This window comes from Lagopus muta, chromosome 4 (genome assembly GCF_023343835.1).
Source record: "Lagopus muta isolate bLagMut1 chromosome 4, bLagMut1 primary, whole genome shotgun sequence".
Classification (NCBI taxonomy): Eukaryota; Metazoa; Chordata; class Aves; order Galliformes; family Phasianidae; genus Lagopus; species Lagopus muta.
In genome coordinates this window covers 30,659,050-30,674,018 of record NC_064436.1, presented here as the reverse complement: position 1 = coordinate 30,674,018, position 14,969 = coordinate 30,659,050, and the positions used below count along the sequence as shown (strand labels likewise).

The 14,969-nt window shown below is 45.0% G+C and overlaps 1 protein-coding gene across 2 annotated transcripts in view; it reads right to left on the bottom strand.

Moving 5' to 3' along the window:
* SLC4A4 (solute carrier family 4 member 4) overlaps window positions 1-14,969 on the bottom strand; it is a 230,637-nt gene that overhangs the window by 175,275 nt on the left and 40,393 nt on the right. The window contains exon 1 of one of the 2 annotated variants that reach the window (XM_048942694.1): window positions 7,858-8,191. The exons of the other annotated variant lie outside the window; for it this stretch is intronic. The gene's annotated coding sequence lies outside the window, so the exon portion shown is untranslated. Of the gene's footprint in view, window positions 1-7,857; window positions 8,192-14,969 lie in introns of those variants that run through there. 2 annotated transcript variants of the gene reach the window in all.

Sequence of the window (14,969 nt, the reverse complement as noted above, 5' to 3'; positions counted from 1 at the left end):
TCAAGCAGGTTTGTCACTGTAATGACCTCCTCTCACTATGTATCAGAGGCCAAACCCTTTTGACTTCACTATTATGACAGGGTTACTACCAGTCCGTATTTACAGACTTCCCAAGCAAGCCTAAAACACCCTCTTCAGAAAGGAAAGATTTCTCCAGTTCCCACACAACTTTAGTCCTTTCAATAAGGCTTTGAAGCCATGACAGCTTACCATGAGCAAGCCATTTAAAGAAATATCAGAGCTCCCTTATTCTCTTTCCTCTTCCTAACCTCTGTAAAATAAGAGTGCCTACTTCCACTTCATAAACTGAAAGCATCTTAAAGAGCCACAATTGATGCTAATACACTATGTGTTATATATAGCCTACAAGAAAACACGCAGGTTGATTTTACATACGGCATTACAATTAGCAAGTGGTTCACGGGAGACTTAGGTTACAAAGGTAACAGGCCAGGAATTCATGGCAAGAATTCATCTGCGAGCAAACTGCACCAGGCTCATGTGCTCGTGTTGATCAGCCAGTCCTCTTTCATCCTCTTTCCACATCCATCTATCTACAAAAACTAAAGGCAAAAAACTTTGTCAAAAAACTCTGGGTTAAAAAAAAAAAAAATTAAAAAAGGCCTGAAATGATCATTTTGCTTTGGGGATGTATATAAAAACAGTGAGATATGGCAATTCTCATACCCTTTTTTTTTTTAAGAGGGCAGGGCCACCTTACTGGTCACCAACTTTAAAAAAAAAAAAAAAGATAAAAAGCAGTTCTGCAGCTCAGAGTATCAGGTATAGCCACAAAGAAAGACAGGGATTGAGAGGGCAACAAAGCACTTGCACGGTCAGCAGCTGTGCAGCACAAGCTGCCCAACCCAATCAGCTTTCCAGAGCAGTTTGGGTTTGTCCCTGTACTTACACAAGTTCATACCTACAAACCTTGCTGGTCATCTTCAGCTGGAAATCTTCATTTCAGAAGAATGTAAAGCTGCCTAACTCCTGCTCATTTTCAGAGTTGAGATGCAAAGCTGCCTTTTAGTCTTCCAATATCTTGGAGACACTTGGTAACAAAGAACTGCTTTATGCTCAGCAGCTAATTGGAATATGACTGTTTAAAGGTAAAAGGAAAATAGACTATAATACTAATGGTGCAGATAACTGGGAATTATCTTGCATTTTTTATTGCTCTCTTAAGTGAAACGAGTGGTCCGGGAACAGAGCCAGAGAAGTTGGGCTGATACCACAGTTCACGACTTCATACACAATTCTGAGAACTTCAAACTATGGGTCATAGCCAGAACAGCAGTGATCTCTTCCTCAAAAACACTGGGTACCCTTACCAAGTTACCAGGCAAAATACAAAGTTATTTTAAGTCAAGGCATCACCATACTAGGACTACTTACCACAAAGATGTCTTGTCCAGAATTTAGGATTAAGGAGACAGAAATATATTTAAGAAAGACAGCTTCATTTGTAGAAAAGTAATTACATGAACTTACGATGTTCAGGGAAGTTTCTATGCACATGCTGCAGTACAGGCTCAGAAGACATTTAGGTTATTCACCAGGAGGTAAATTTTGAGCATGATGAGCACAAGATGGTTTTGTAAAGGTTTGTGTTGTGTTTTTTTTTTTCAATATAAATTGTGTACCTAATCTTCAGTGAATTGCACTGTCTCTGAGCTCCTCTGGTTTGATCTTTAGGTAGAGTAATTATTTTAAAAGCTGGAGACAGTTTTAGTGTCTGGAGAAGATTCTGACATTAAGACATAGCTGGGATTTCCACAGAACTGCTTTGTAGCATATTCCCTTTCAACAAAAATTATACTTTGAATTTTTGGCAAGGAGGTGGGTGATCCAAATAAAACTAAAAAAAAAAAAAAATTTGGACGCTTCTCTTTTGCAGCAATTTTTTCTGTTCCACTATTTTGTCCATGGGTACAGAGTAAAGGACCATTCAAGTATTATGCTGAATGGTTACATGCCTTTAACCTGTAGTGCCAACAGGAACAGCACAGGGAAGGGAGCAGCTGGAGCATCACGGCTGCAGCTCAGTGCCCACAGAGGTGAAGGAAGGGTGCCTGGGCTCGCCTACATCTTTAGTGAAGCACAGGCCCGAGCCAGCACTCAAGCCCAGACTCGCTTGCATTCTTTCCATGCACAGAGGCTCTCAGGCTTCATTCACTTCCAAGATCTTCTCTGAAGGAAAACTCAAGGTGTAGCACAAAGACCAGTGGACCTGACTCTCCCCTTTTCACTGGTCACCAGTGAAGCCACAAGCATCTTAACCAGAATTCTTCTTTTGTCTGACATGAGAGCCTACTCAGGACTTGGATTCATCCTACTCAGAAGTCAAAATCAATTTCTCTAGGTACAGGTAAGTACAAAATTTACTATCCAAGAAGGCCACAGAAAGCATCCTCCAAGCTTTTATGCCAGGGAAGGCAGAAGCTGTGGGAGCTATGCTGCCTCTCCTAAAGCCCCAGCTGTAGCCATCCAATATACAAACTACTGTATACTGTACATACAGAGCCAAACACTACTTTGGCCTGAATAAGAAGCACTTGTGCAGTTATGGGAAAATCTTCACACCTCTCACATTCCTTGAGAAGATGTACTAGATCTTAAGCAAGAAAAGACTTTTCTTTCCAAGCACATTTTGGTGCTGCATACGTCAGTAACGTACTGGAGATAAACTCACACTGCAACAGAAAGCATTTAAACTTTATACTCTGCTAACACCATCTGTTTCGTCAATGTGTTTTCTCAGCAAGATCAGTGATGCTATCTGACAGCCCTATGGGTGAACTCTGTAACTTGAAACACAAACTTGAGCACCACCCTTAAAGTCCCAATCCAAACACACTGAATACTTTGTGCTAATCGTCAACCCATTTCCAACCTCGTTCCACAAGCAACTGATGGCTCCATTTTGTCTGTGAATTCAATAAAGATGATGTTAGCAGACATCTTCCATCCCAGCTCAGTATGGCCTTCAAGTTCCATGAGCCCAACTGCTCCAAGGGCAGGAGTCACCAGTGTTAAAGTGCTATGCAGAACTAAGGGAACACCCCCACTGAACTCAGCATTCCTCAAAAGGTAAGAAGGGTACAAAAACAGTATTGGGGCTGTATTGATTCCAAGGCATCGTATCAGCAGCATTACAAAGGCTTCTGCTTCTGCAGACCATCACGCTGACCCTGTACCCAGGACACTACTCCAGCTCAGCTGTTATTCACAAGCCTGGCCTAATAGATCATGAGATGCTGAATGATTTAGAGCACTGCGCACTGTATTGTTGTGCCATTAAGGCTTTGGAACGAAGCTTCATTGGGGACAGAGGAGAACAAAGGACCCGTCTATTTCCTTCATCGCTATTATTGTTTCTGCCTTGAAAGACACAAAGGCTGGGCTACCTAACAGAGCTACTGTTCTCGAGCTGTTCAGTTTCTCTGTTGAAAGCAGGAACTGTCAGACATGGAAATGATATCAGAATATTCAAGTTTAGCAGTTTGCTTAAAATTCACTTCATTAGCACAAAATTTGCCAACCTAAGAGAAGTTTCCATGCACAGCCTCCACGCATGACAAATACACTTTCATTCAATTCCAATGCAGTGAAGCAGGTTTAATACGTTCAAGTACTACTTTTCCTTGAGCTATTGAGCAACTATTTCTCAACCTTAAATCCAAACAAAGTCTTATTATATTTAGCAACCTTGATAAAAAAAATCTTTACGCTTACGTATAAGGATTGACGATGCATCTGAAGTGTTATATAGCCACAGGTACAATAAAGGCAGTTAAGTGCAACCTTTTGTTCAAGGTTAAGAGGTGAAATTAGAGACAGAGGTGATTAAAATAAAGCGAAAGCACTAAAGAGCTGAGGGTGAAAATATTCTAACCTTGAAGTTGCACACACCACTAAGAAAGATACCCCACAATTAAGAGGGAAATGAAGTTCTTTTGGTAATCCTCAGTCTTAAAAGAAGCAATTAGAACAGCTCCTATCAAGTTCAAATTTTCAAGACTCACTTCAAGACGTGAGAAAAATGAATGAGTGCTTATTTTAAGAAAATTAAGACTTGCTTCAAATCAGGTTGAATAAATAGCATTTAGCAAGCATATACTGCAAAATAAAAATACGAACCTGGCTAAGTGTGTAGTTATAGAATAAAGTTAGGATTTGAAATGCTGTGGCTTGGAAAACTCCTCTCCCTCCCCTTAACTGATTCTCCCTCTTATACATTTTATATGTATTGGATATGAATATTCCCCCCCTTTACTCTTCCTCTTATTTCTCAAGAAGCACTAGCTCTACTAACAGCTTACACTTCCAGAATTCATATGTTGAAAGTTCATTTGAGATGAAATCAAAAGGATTCTAATTTTGGCAAGACCAAATTGTCTATTCTAATATTTCTGCTGAGAAAAGCTGTTGAAAATAAGGCTGTGTTTTCCTCTGATGTCCCCACAAAGATCAGCCGATCTCAAAAGGTACGGTTCACAAGTGACTATTATATACTGTAAGTCCTGCTCTCCATTTACACAGCTGTAATTTGGACAGAAATCTGCAAATCCAAACCAAACACAACTGAAGGGCAAAAAAAGAGATCTGTATTTCTTATGTTTCTATTAGTCCCATAAAACTCAGGCAAATGGCCATTCAGTCCTCTGATCGCAAATTTAAAAGTTACCTGTGTGAAAAACTAATAATTACAGGAGGGCAATTAAAAGCTGCTTTTCTTTCCTTCTCTCTTAATGTAATCACGCAGTTGAAAAATAATAGGACAGACAATACCATGTTCCTTCTTGGCTCAGAGGTCACCGAAGAGCAGCATGACACAAGCGACAGCTTGCATTCAAATAGGCTTTCACCATAACCCTGATAACTATATTATTACTCTATTTTCATTTCAAACCATACTGTTAAAGGTATGTAAGAGAAACACTTCTCCCTCCCATCTCATTTAGTTCACAAAGAGCGGCTCTCCTTCCCCCAAATGTAGCACAGTGACACCAGGCTACTCACAGAGATGCATTCCTTTACCAATATCAACTCAACTGCTACTACTGGGTTTTCAAAGAGCACTGCTTTTGAGCCTTCTAAATGGATCTGAAGCTGGAAGCAGCTAGTTGACTTGGAACAAGAAAACCCAATAGTGGTTATCAAAAAGTTTTTAATTTCCTCAAAGCAGGAGTCCAAATTCTAAACCTAATGAAAAAGAACACAAAGAAAACACAAAGAAAACATGTGAAAGGGAGATTGCTGAAGAGTGACAGGGTTGCTTGTCACTTTTACCAGTGCGACAGAGGTTGCTGATGCCACAGCACTCGTGCCAAAAGGCTGAAAACATGGTCTGAAATCCGCTGGTGCTCACAACCTGCAAAAAGGAACCCTTCTTCACCTTACTGTAGATGGGGTTTATTGAGAGATATGCCTCTCAATAAACCAACATAAGAACAGTCAAAAGACTAGGAAATCAATACTAACAGACTGGCACATCAACACACAGGATTATCCCGTTCTGTACCACAGGAATAAGCACTTTCACAATCCACCTTCCCTTTATCCAGGAAATCCTTGATGTATCTTGCCTTTACTATTGCCTCTCTCTCGCAGGACAAACTCCCCAGCTCTCAGAAGAAACAGAGGCTTGCAGACTTTATTGTCAGAAAAACAAATAGAGAACTTCTCTTTACACATCTACACAGTACTTTCCATTCACAACCTTGCCCAGAGCACCTTCCAGCTTGTTATTTATCGCAGGTCTTCAAGGTGGCAGTATAGCTAAAAATCCTTCGGACAGAAACACAAGCTGCTTCTCCACCACTGCTGAAAGAACACGTCTGTATGTGAGTGAGGCGCCCTCCACAATAAGTGGTGGAGCAGAAAACAGGAGCTACAGATTTTCCCTTCTCGCAGGGATGTTTTCCTTTGAACCGCACTCTGCACGCAACCTTATCAGCACTGGGCATCAGTAACTGAAGCATTTGCCCTATACAGACAGTAAGATTGCAAAACACACATTTTAAGAGTTCCCCTACAGAATTCTTTCTAAAGCCCTACTACGAACAATATCGCAGGGCAACACTTAGTATACACGGGTGGTATTTTTTTCTGACTGCACAGCAGTTTCAGGATTTAAAATGCAGAAGCCTGAAGGAAAAAATCTTCAGTTATCAGATGCAGAACACACCGCTGGACCTTGCGAAGTGCTGAATGGGAACGTGTACAAGGCGTTAACTCGCTAGGAATGCCCTGTGCACACAAATGAAAAGTTCGTGCTTCCTCCCCTCCAACTGACCAAAAAAAAAAAAAAAGAGTCCCATTTCCTTCTCACCCCACTTTCAACTCTGGACAGCAGCAACACACTAAGCCAGAAGTTCCTAACAGACAATCACTAACTGCCCAGCAACTGTCATTCCCCCACAGTCCTGGGAACACAGCTTAGAGTTCTCCCTGAGTCCACTGTTCCGATACACATGAAACTCACATTCTGCAGGAGAGAAGAAAAAGGAATGGGCAAACCTCTCCCTTAATAATTCCTAGGAAAGGTAGGAAAGGTAAACACAATTTTATTCCTTTGTATCTGAATGAGGGAACACATAAGCATCACTGCAGACCACACTAACATCTGCCAGTTAAAGGACACTGATGTTCACAGACAGGTGAAGTGACATTCTGTTTAGTTTACTGTGAGCTGAAGCCACTGCCCGAAACAGTCTTGCAAAACCAGACTCTACAAGCTTCTGGCACAAGAGAAGTCACCACGAAAGCTCTTTCAGCACTTGCTTCAGCACTGGATTCCAGGTAGGAGAAGTGAAGACAGAGACACATGGGTTAGTTCACACAAGCAAGCACGCCAATAAGCGCACAGATGCAAACAATCTCATTTAAACATCCTGCACATGACTGGAAATTATTACAACTAAACTCATTTGGGAGCCTTAGGGGGCTTTCTGCTGTTGTCGGAGGCGGGGAGGTAACCATACCTCGCTCTTAATGCACAAAAAATTTCGTTTTGAATAGCAACCAAAAATGCTTATGTTTCTGCAGATTGTTACACCAGCAATTAACGAGGAGCAAATTCTGTTTCCCCACACGACACGCACTTCCTTGCGTTTTGTTTAAATAAATTGCGTTTCACTGAAACAACACAGCGAGTATCTATACTGCGCGGCACAGCTCTTCTACGGAGCTGCCGCCGCGTCTCTGCTTGTGCTCCACCTCCGCACGGCTGCCCTCCCCGGGCAGTTCTCGGGGGGCTCCCGGGGCCGCTCCGCACGGGCGCTCAGGGCGGCGCGGCACTGCGGGCTGCAGCGGGCGCTGGAGGAACCGCCGGCCCCTTCCCGAACGGCCGCACCGCACGGCTCCGGAGCCGGGACGGGCGCTGAGGATGCGCTCCTGCCCAAGGGGAAAGCCACTAGTAATTAACGCTGGAGTAAAAAAGCAACCTAGGGGTGTGAACAAAAGGACGGCTGAGTTCTCAAGTGCAGCGTTCGCTCCGGAGAACAGCAACCCTTGCCTGCAGCTCGCATCAGGAAGCTCACAAAGGGTACGACGAGGAGCAAGGAGCTCCCTTCTGCCGGTCTGAGGAAGGGAAATAGCCGCGTGCGTCCGAACACCAGATGGAGCGTGAAAAAATTGAGAGGAAACGGGATTTCCTTCAAACGGGTGCTGCTGACAACGTACCGGCGCGTTCAGTCGAAACACAAGAAAAGTGTGCTCTTAAAGTTACCCCGGGTACCGAGAGCCGGTTGAGCGCAGCCCGGCGGCGGCCCCGCGCCGCTCAGAAGCGCGGAGCAGAAGGAGCCGCACCGTGCAGGTGCTCCCGCGCCTCCCGCTCCCCGCGGCCGCGCTCACCTGCGGGGCTCGGGCTTGCGGCGCTCCTCCAGCTTGGCGGCGGGCGGGGGCTGCGGGGCGGCGGCGGAGCAGTGGAGCAGTGGAGCGGTGGAGCGGCGGAGCGGGGAGGCTTCAGCGGGCGCTGCGGGGCATGGCCGCTCCGCCGGCCCACGCGTGTCTGGAGTCGCGCACGGCCGCCCGCTTCGCTACCGCTTGGCGGCTACGGGCCGGGCCGAAGGCAGGGACGGGGCGAGGAGAAGCGGCTGTGTTAGCGGCGGCCGGCCCGGCCCGAATTTAAAGGCGCCCGCGGGCTCAGCCGTCCCCTCGCCCGCTCCCATGCCGTCCCATCCCAGCCCCCGCTCCCTCCCCGGGCGCTCGGAGGCCGCTCGGCGTCACGGGGCCCGGGGCGGGGAGGCCGGAGGAGGAGTCTGCGAGGCCGCCGGCTCGCCCTGCCCGCCCCCCGCCCGCACGCCGGGCCGGGCGGAACGCCGCGCCTCGGGGCCCGCAGGTGCTCGGCCGCCTGGACGCCGGAGCCGGACGCTTCGAGCCACCGCGTCTCCGCTCCCAAGAAATGCCTTCCGAAAGCCCTCCGCGGACCGGGGACTGAAGCCGACGCTAATCGCTGTGCCCGCGCTTTCGGGCAACAGGCTGCCGCTCCTGGGCTCAGCCTTGCCGTCCAGGCCTCAGGGATGAGGTCCGTGAGGTATTCTGAAAGAGCGGGGGCTCTGCGGACTGCTCAAGTGACACGGCAGAGCAGCAGTCTGCCAGCAGAAAGGACAGGGACACTCGGGGGAACAAAGGGGACTATTGTAGCTCGGTAGGGAAAAGTCCACTTCTTGAGCAAGGTTTAGGGTTACCACACAGCAACTGCTTCTTCAGCTCCTCCTGAGCCACCAACCCCTACTTCTGCAACCTGTCCAAAGCCTGTATTAGGGAATAATACACAATCCATTGTACAGGGAAAAAAAAAACAGCGATAGAAACTTCAGTTTCTGGTTGGCAAACTGGGATGAGAACACAGCAGAATTTCTGCTCTGTCCTACCATCAGAGCTGCTCTTTCCCCAGGTTCTGAGAACAGGCAGCTGTCTGTAACGTACCATCCTCTCGCCCCCTTTAATGTACTCTGAAATACCTTCCACCTCAGCTCTGTGTGTGAATTCATCAGGACTGGGCCTCCTCCATTCCTTTCAATAAATCACGTTCCCCTGATTACCTGCTTTTAATCAACTGAGTCACTGGCAGCACAGGGAAGCCTTCTGCCTGGCCATTAAAGTATTTGTGAACCGTTTCATTTGAGCTAACAGCAGACCCCGTGTTAACAAAAGAGCACTACCTCCATTTAGAAGCTTCATATAGTCCAGTTCTAAACCAAGTAACCATACATCTTCCCCTCTTTCTAAAGGCATAAGCAACAGCTCGCAATCAAGGACCACCCTATCCATGATTCAGCTTTCAAATGTCATCCTTCTTAATTTGCACACTGGTCACTTTGCTTCTATTTACAAATGAACTAAGAAGGTTCTCCCTCCCCCCCAAGAAAAGAACATATTAACTGCTGCAGAAGATCGTTGCTGCCTCTTGCTGCTAGAAAACTCATTCTTCCATACCAAGCATCTCAAAATGTGAAAAAGCATCAAAAAGTGAAAGCATCTCTGGGGCCATCCTCACCACGTGGTTCTTTCTCATTAAATAATTCTCGCAGCAATCTTACTTCCTCACAACTTGTTATACCTTAAAATACTGGCATCTTAAACCTGTGCATTTAGTTTTCCAGATAAAAAAAAAAAAAAAAAAAAAAAAAAAAAAAAAGTTTTGGCATTATGATGCACAACTGTCAGTCTTTAAGTATACCGTCACTACATACTATGATCTAAAACCCTACCAAAAACACTTCCAGAGTCCTTAAATCAAGAGCCAAGGCAGTTATCTCAGCCAAGTTTGAAAAATCAGTGCACTTTACATACACAAGCACCTAAGTGAAGTGATCCAGTTATCCCCTGTCACTATGATTGACAAAACTCAAGGCCATCAGCTGAACCCACCTCGTACCAACTGTGTAAGTACATTTTTACATGGTTTGCTTTATACCACATATTCCTTATTTTAAAATTATCAGTATTTTCTAATGCTTTTTTTTTTTTTTTTTTTTTTTTTTGGTCTGATTTAATAAACTACTGATAAGATCATCACTCAGGACTTCAGCCTGCTAACTTCCCATTCAAAGTAGGCGCTACAAAAGCAGTAACTTGTAACATCCTGAGCTGTCTGATTAAATGCACCATTTTAGTCCACTGGCTTCAGCCCTATACACGAAGCCACAGAGAAGAAAAGTTGCCCAATGGACTTCTTGAACCAGGCTATCACTAAAGCAAAGCTCCTGCTCACCACAAAGGTACAGCCTGCTTTGCAAACAATTGCACAGAACAGGTTGCCACATTCAACTAAAGGCCCATTGATATGCAAAAATTATTATTCTGTCTTCTTGTCCAGCATTCAGTTTTTCCAAGAAGTCCAACATCTTTGTAAATGACAGTGTTTGACATTTGTATTTATAATAAGAACATCCAATGTTACAATGTATAAATGCACAAGCTCAGTAGAACTGGGAGAGCAAAACTTTCCCAGTGTTTATTCCAAACATATCTTGCAGAATTTCTGGTAGATTCCTCAGAAGCTACTCATGCTGACCACAGCACTGTCAGAGACAATGCTGAACTAGATGGAAACTGGCAGCTCTTGTATTTCTAGGGTTTTGTGGAGACTACTGCGTGATAAAATATTTGCATTGGATTAAGTCAGGAGTACTTCAGTGCAAATCAAGGAGTTACAGAGGGTAAAACCATTTCATTAGAAACAACTAGGTGCAGAGACACCACAGATATACTTGCCTAAGACACTTTCTGTATAATTTTTTTAATTTGTTGACAAATCATCAGTGCCAAGTCATCATTTGCAAAAGCACACTCAATCCTGAAAACACTTGTGCTTACAAGCAATCCTCTTTACATCAGCAGTATCAGTCATGACTCAATCTTTGATCATGATTATTCTTAAAGATGCTGATGCTTTGGTTTTTTGGGTTGGTTTTTTTGTTGTTGTTGTTGTTTGTTTGTTTTTCACATGTAGGTATGCAGACCACTCTAGCTCTTGAACTTAAGGAATGAATTCTTCCATTACACAATGAGTTGAATACTGGAGATGAATTAGCCTAATAGCACTGATTTCTAAGGGCAACCAGGAAAAACATCTCTGCAGCTCCTACATTTGTATTCCCTGCTCATGTTCAAGTCACCAAACTACTTCACAGGAAATCTAGGAAGATCACATCGTCTCAGCACACATTATTTCATATCTGCTTATTAAAGGTATAATGCAAATGAACCTATTCGCTTTTGAAACTTGATTAGCAAGTTCTTCATTTTCTGATAGTCCTGCTTCAGTTAGCTGTGAAAACAACATTCAGTGGGTAGCTGATTTTTCAGTCTCCATAAGAATCCTAATTCAGCATCCTGACTGAGCTTCTGCCTGCTTCCAGTGAAACTACAGACACAGCCAAAACAGCAAATAATCCAGTTCCTGCTGATTTCCACTTCACAGGGTCACACTTCCATTTTTCAAAGGAGGTAGAAACAGGAAGTAATGGAAAACATTCAAATAAGGAAAAACAGAAGTGAGTGTGGGAGGCTTAATTTTTTTTCATATGAGTACCTGATGTGTTTATAAAGAATTACACATCACGTCTGCTTGAGAGAAATAAGCAGTCACAGAATCCTATGGGTTGGAAGGGACCTCTAGATATCATCAAGTCCAACCTCCCTTCTAAAGCAGCTCCCTACAGCAGGTCACCAGGAAGATGTCCAGATGGATCTTGAATATCTCTAGAGAAAGAGACTCCACAACCTCTCCAGGCAGCCTGTTCCAGTAAAGACCTTCCTTGCATTAATATGAACTTCCTGTGTTCCAGTTTCTTCCTGTTGCCCCTTGTTCTACTGCTGCTCATTGCCAAAAGGAGACTGTCCCCATTGACTTAACTGCCACACTTAAGACAATTTTAAAATGCAAGATCCTCTCTCAGCCTTGTCTTCTCCAAACTGAACAATCCTGAGTCTCACAGACTTTCCTTGTAATGCAGATACTCCTGGCCATTATAATCTTTGCAGCCCTCCGCTGGCCTCTCTCCAGAAGCTCTCTGTCTGCTTTTGAAGCGGAGAGGCCAGAACTGGACACAATACTCCAGATGTGACAATACTCCAGATGTGACCTCACCAGGCTAAAGTAGAGGGGGAGGATCACGTCCCTCAACCTGCTGGCCACACTCTTTTTAAGGCACCCGTGGGCCTTCTTGTCCATGAGGACACACTGCTGGCTCACAGCCATGCTACTGTCCACCAGTCCTATTGCTTTGGTAGTCATATGTGCCACAACAGTCTTTCCATTTATGTCAAAAAGAGAAAAATGCTATGGGGGTTTCATTGTCAGATTCAGCTGCTTTTGGTGCCTTCCTAACCTCTTGCTAACTCCTCATAGCTTACCATCTACGCCTCAATAGACCTCTAGTTAAAGTCACAGGGTTTAATAGGCGATGACTAGAACATACGAAAGCAACTGTTGAGGTGCTCTCGACTGGGGAGCATCACTCTGCAGACCCACGTGTAAGACCCGGCACTCCTACCAGGCAGCGCTCTCAGCCCCTCGCCCCGACATAGTCCTGCCTCGTCCTTCCGCAGCTGAGCTCGGGGCAGCCCCAAGGCCGCGGTCGGGTACCGGCGGCGCGGCGCTGAGGCCCTCTGCCGGCAGCCGCCCCTCCCCGGACCCAAGGGACTGCTGTGGTGAACGGGCCGAAGGCAGGCCCGGGCCCGGTCTGCTCTGCTCTTACTCCGAGGGTTCGTTCAAGCGACTTGCTTCGCGAAGCCAGCTGCTCTCGTAGGCTCCGAACTTCATCCTGCTCAGGGCTGGAGGGCGCCGAGCCAAACCGAGCCGAAGACACAGGGCTTTGTTAAAATAAAGAAAGCGTGTTTGTTCATACACCCACAGAAACCGCCAGAGCATGGGATGGTGAAGCACACACTTCCGCCACCTACAACTGCTGGGTGGGATACTGACACAACAAATATTCTCCCCCCTCCAGAATAAGTAAATTGAGTGAGGGCAGTGAATGCATTGCCTCAAGGCAGAAAGCGATGAGGATTTTGTCACTCATCTCAGAAAGAGAGAGAAATCCTGGGGTAAAGTCACCTCCCTTAAGCCTGAGGCTAATTACACTCGAGTGGAATTAGGGAACAGAAATAGAAGCATTTCCACTGTGCTGTATGAGAGAAATGAGCAGGTTGCTGGTTGATGGGACAGTATTTATGTCAGGAGGTTTTCTCCCAGGCTGTCTCCTAGCTGTCACTTAGGTGACTTTCTTTCTCTTCCTCATTCCTCAGCTGTTGCCATCCTGGACCAAAAGCACAGAAGCATTGCAGCACGCCCCCAGTCCCTCTGTGTGAGACCTGCACCCTACCCTGCTCCTGGCTGACTCCTGAGCACCAACTCCTTACCAAGCAGTGACCGTCATCTTCATTAAAACCCTTCTCACTGAGCACAAGCTTAGGAAGGCTTCTCGGGTTTTTATCACTGACTGGAAAGTCACAGGGAAAAGCTCACCCCCTTGAGTGGAGGGCAAGGCCAGGCCCACTCTGACTAGCACAGTTTGTAATCGTGTCAGAAATCAGGGCCCCCTCTACCGGCCCTCTTGTACCCTGGCTAAACACACCTTCCAAAGAGCACATGTGGACAGCTGGTCTGGAGCACTGAATATCCTGTAGGAAAGAGTAATTGTAATGGCAGTTAATTATTATCACCCTCATTCCTGACAGGAAAAAAAGATCCCATCTGGATACGTAACAGTGCCAAGCCCTGAAAGGCAGAGCATGGCAAGATGACTCAAACAGAGAGCTAATGCAGTTGTTGACAAGATAAACACAAGGTAGCTCTATGTTTACCTAAGGAATTCACATCTAACAGTTCTCTGGTAACATCTGATAAGCTGGTAACATCTGATATCAGATATTGAAGGCTTCCTCAAAAAGGTGTCCTATATCCGAGTCTTAAACAGGATGAAATACTTTGCAGGCACCACAATCCCACCCAGAGTTTTAGACGATGCTGAATGGCAGTGGCAAGAAATCAAAAATGCAGAATGCCACAGTAAAAGCAACTTCTACTTTCTGGGGAAGGCTCACTCTTCACAAGGCTATGTCACCAGAACTAAAAGATGAAACTGAACAAGCCATAAAGTGAATATTTATAGCACATGCTTGCAATAGACATCCTTGGCATCTCCACAACAATGAAGTCAGGATGTAAGTAGCTCCCTCTTTTTGTAATAGTAGCATCACCAACACAGGCGCTGTACTGAAAAATTACAAGACTCTCCACATAATAGAGCCACGTATACACCTGAGAAACCTTACCCATTCCAGAGCCAGAAGACTGAGCTACCATTGCATTAGATATCAGAAGAATAAATACTTCACATCCTTAACCAGGGACTTCACAGAGCTGATAGGCCTTGAAAGAAAAATTAACTGGGATACTTTGGGGACATTGCCAACTTAGCAAGAGAAGCCAAGGTCCATGAATCCTCATAATTGTATGAAAATTACTAACCAATCATGAAGAGGAGAATGGCCTGGAAAGTTACTAACTCAGTAACTTTTGTGTTTAAACGTTGTACAGATAGTTTTGTGCATGTGCTTGATATATGGGAAACTGTTTAGCCTCCAGGCTTACGCAATACTGAAATAAATACGTAATGTCTCTCCCGAGCGTGCAAGAATTGACTTATTGCACACAAGGTGACCAGTTCGCTTTTTGGACAACACTGTGATAGACACTTGCAAAAAAGGCTATGAAACTATCACAACGGGAACTTACATGACTATAGTCCATGAAGATTTGTAATGCTTAGCTCCAGACAATAATTATTAATCAATTTCCAGAATTGGGATGGAATAGTGTTCTTTGAACATTGTTTTCTTCTCACTCAGCTGATTTCAACAAGAGTTTTCATCCAAATGTTTCCTCATAATCTCCTCCATTCAGCTCTTTGACTTGAGCGTTTTTCCTACTGCAATAACACTCTTTATTC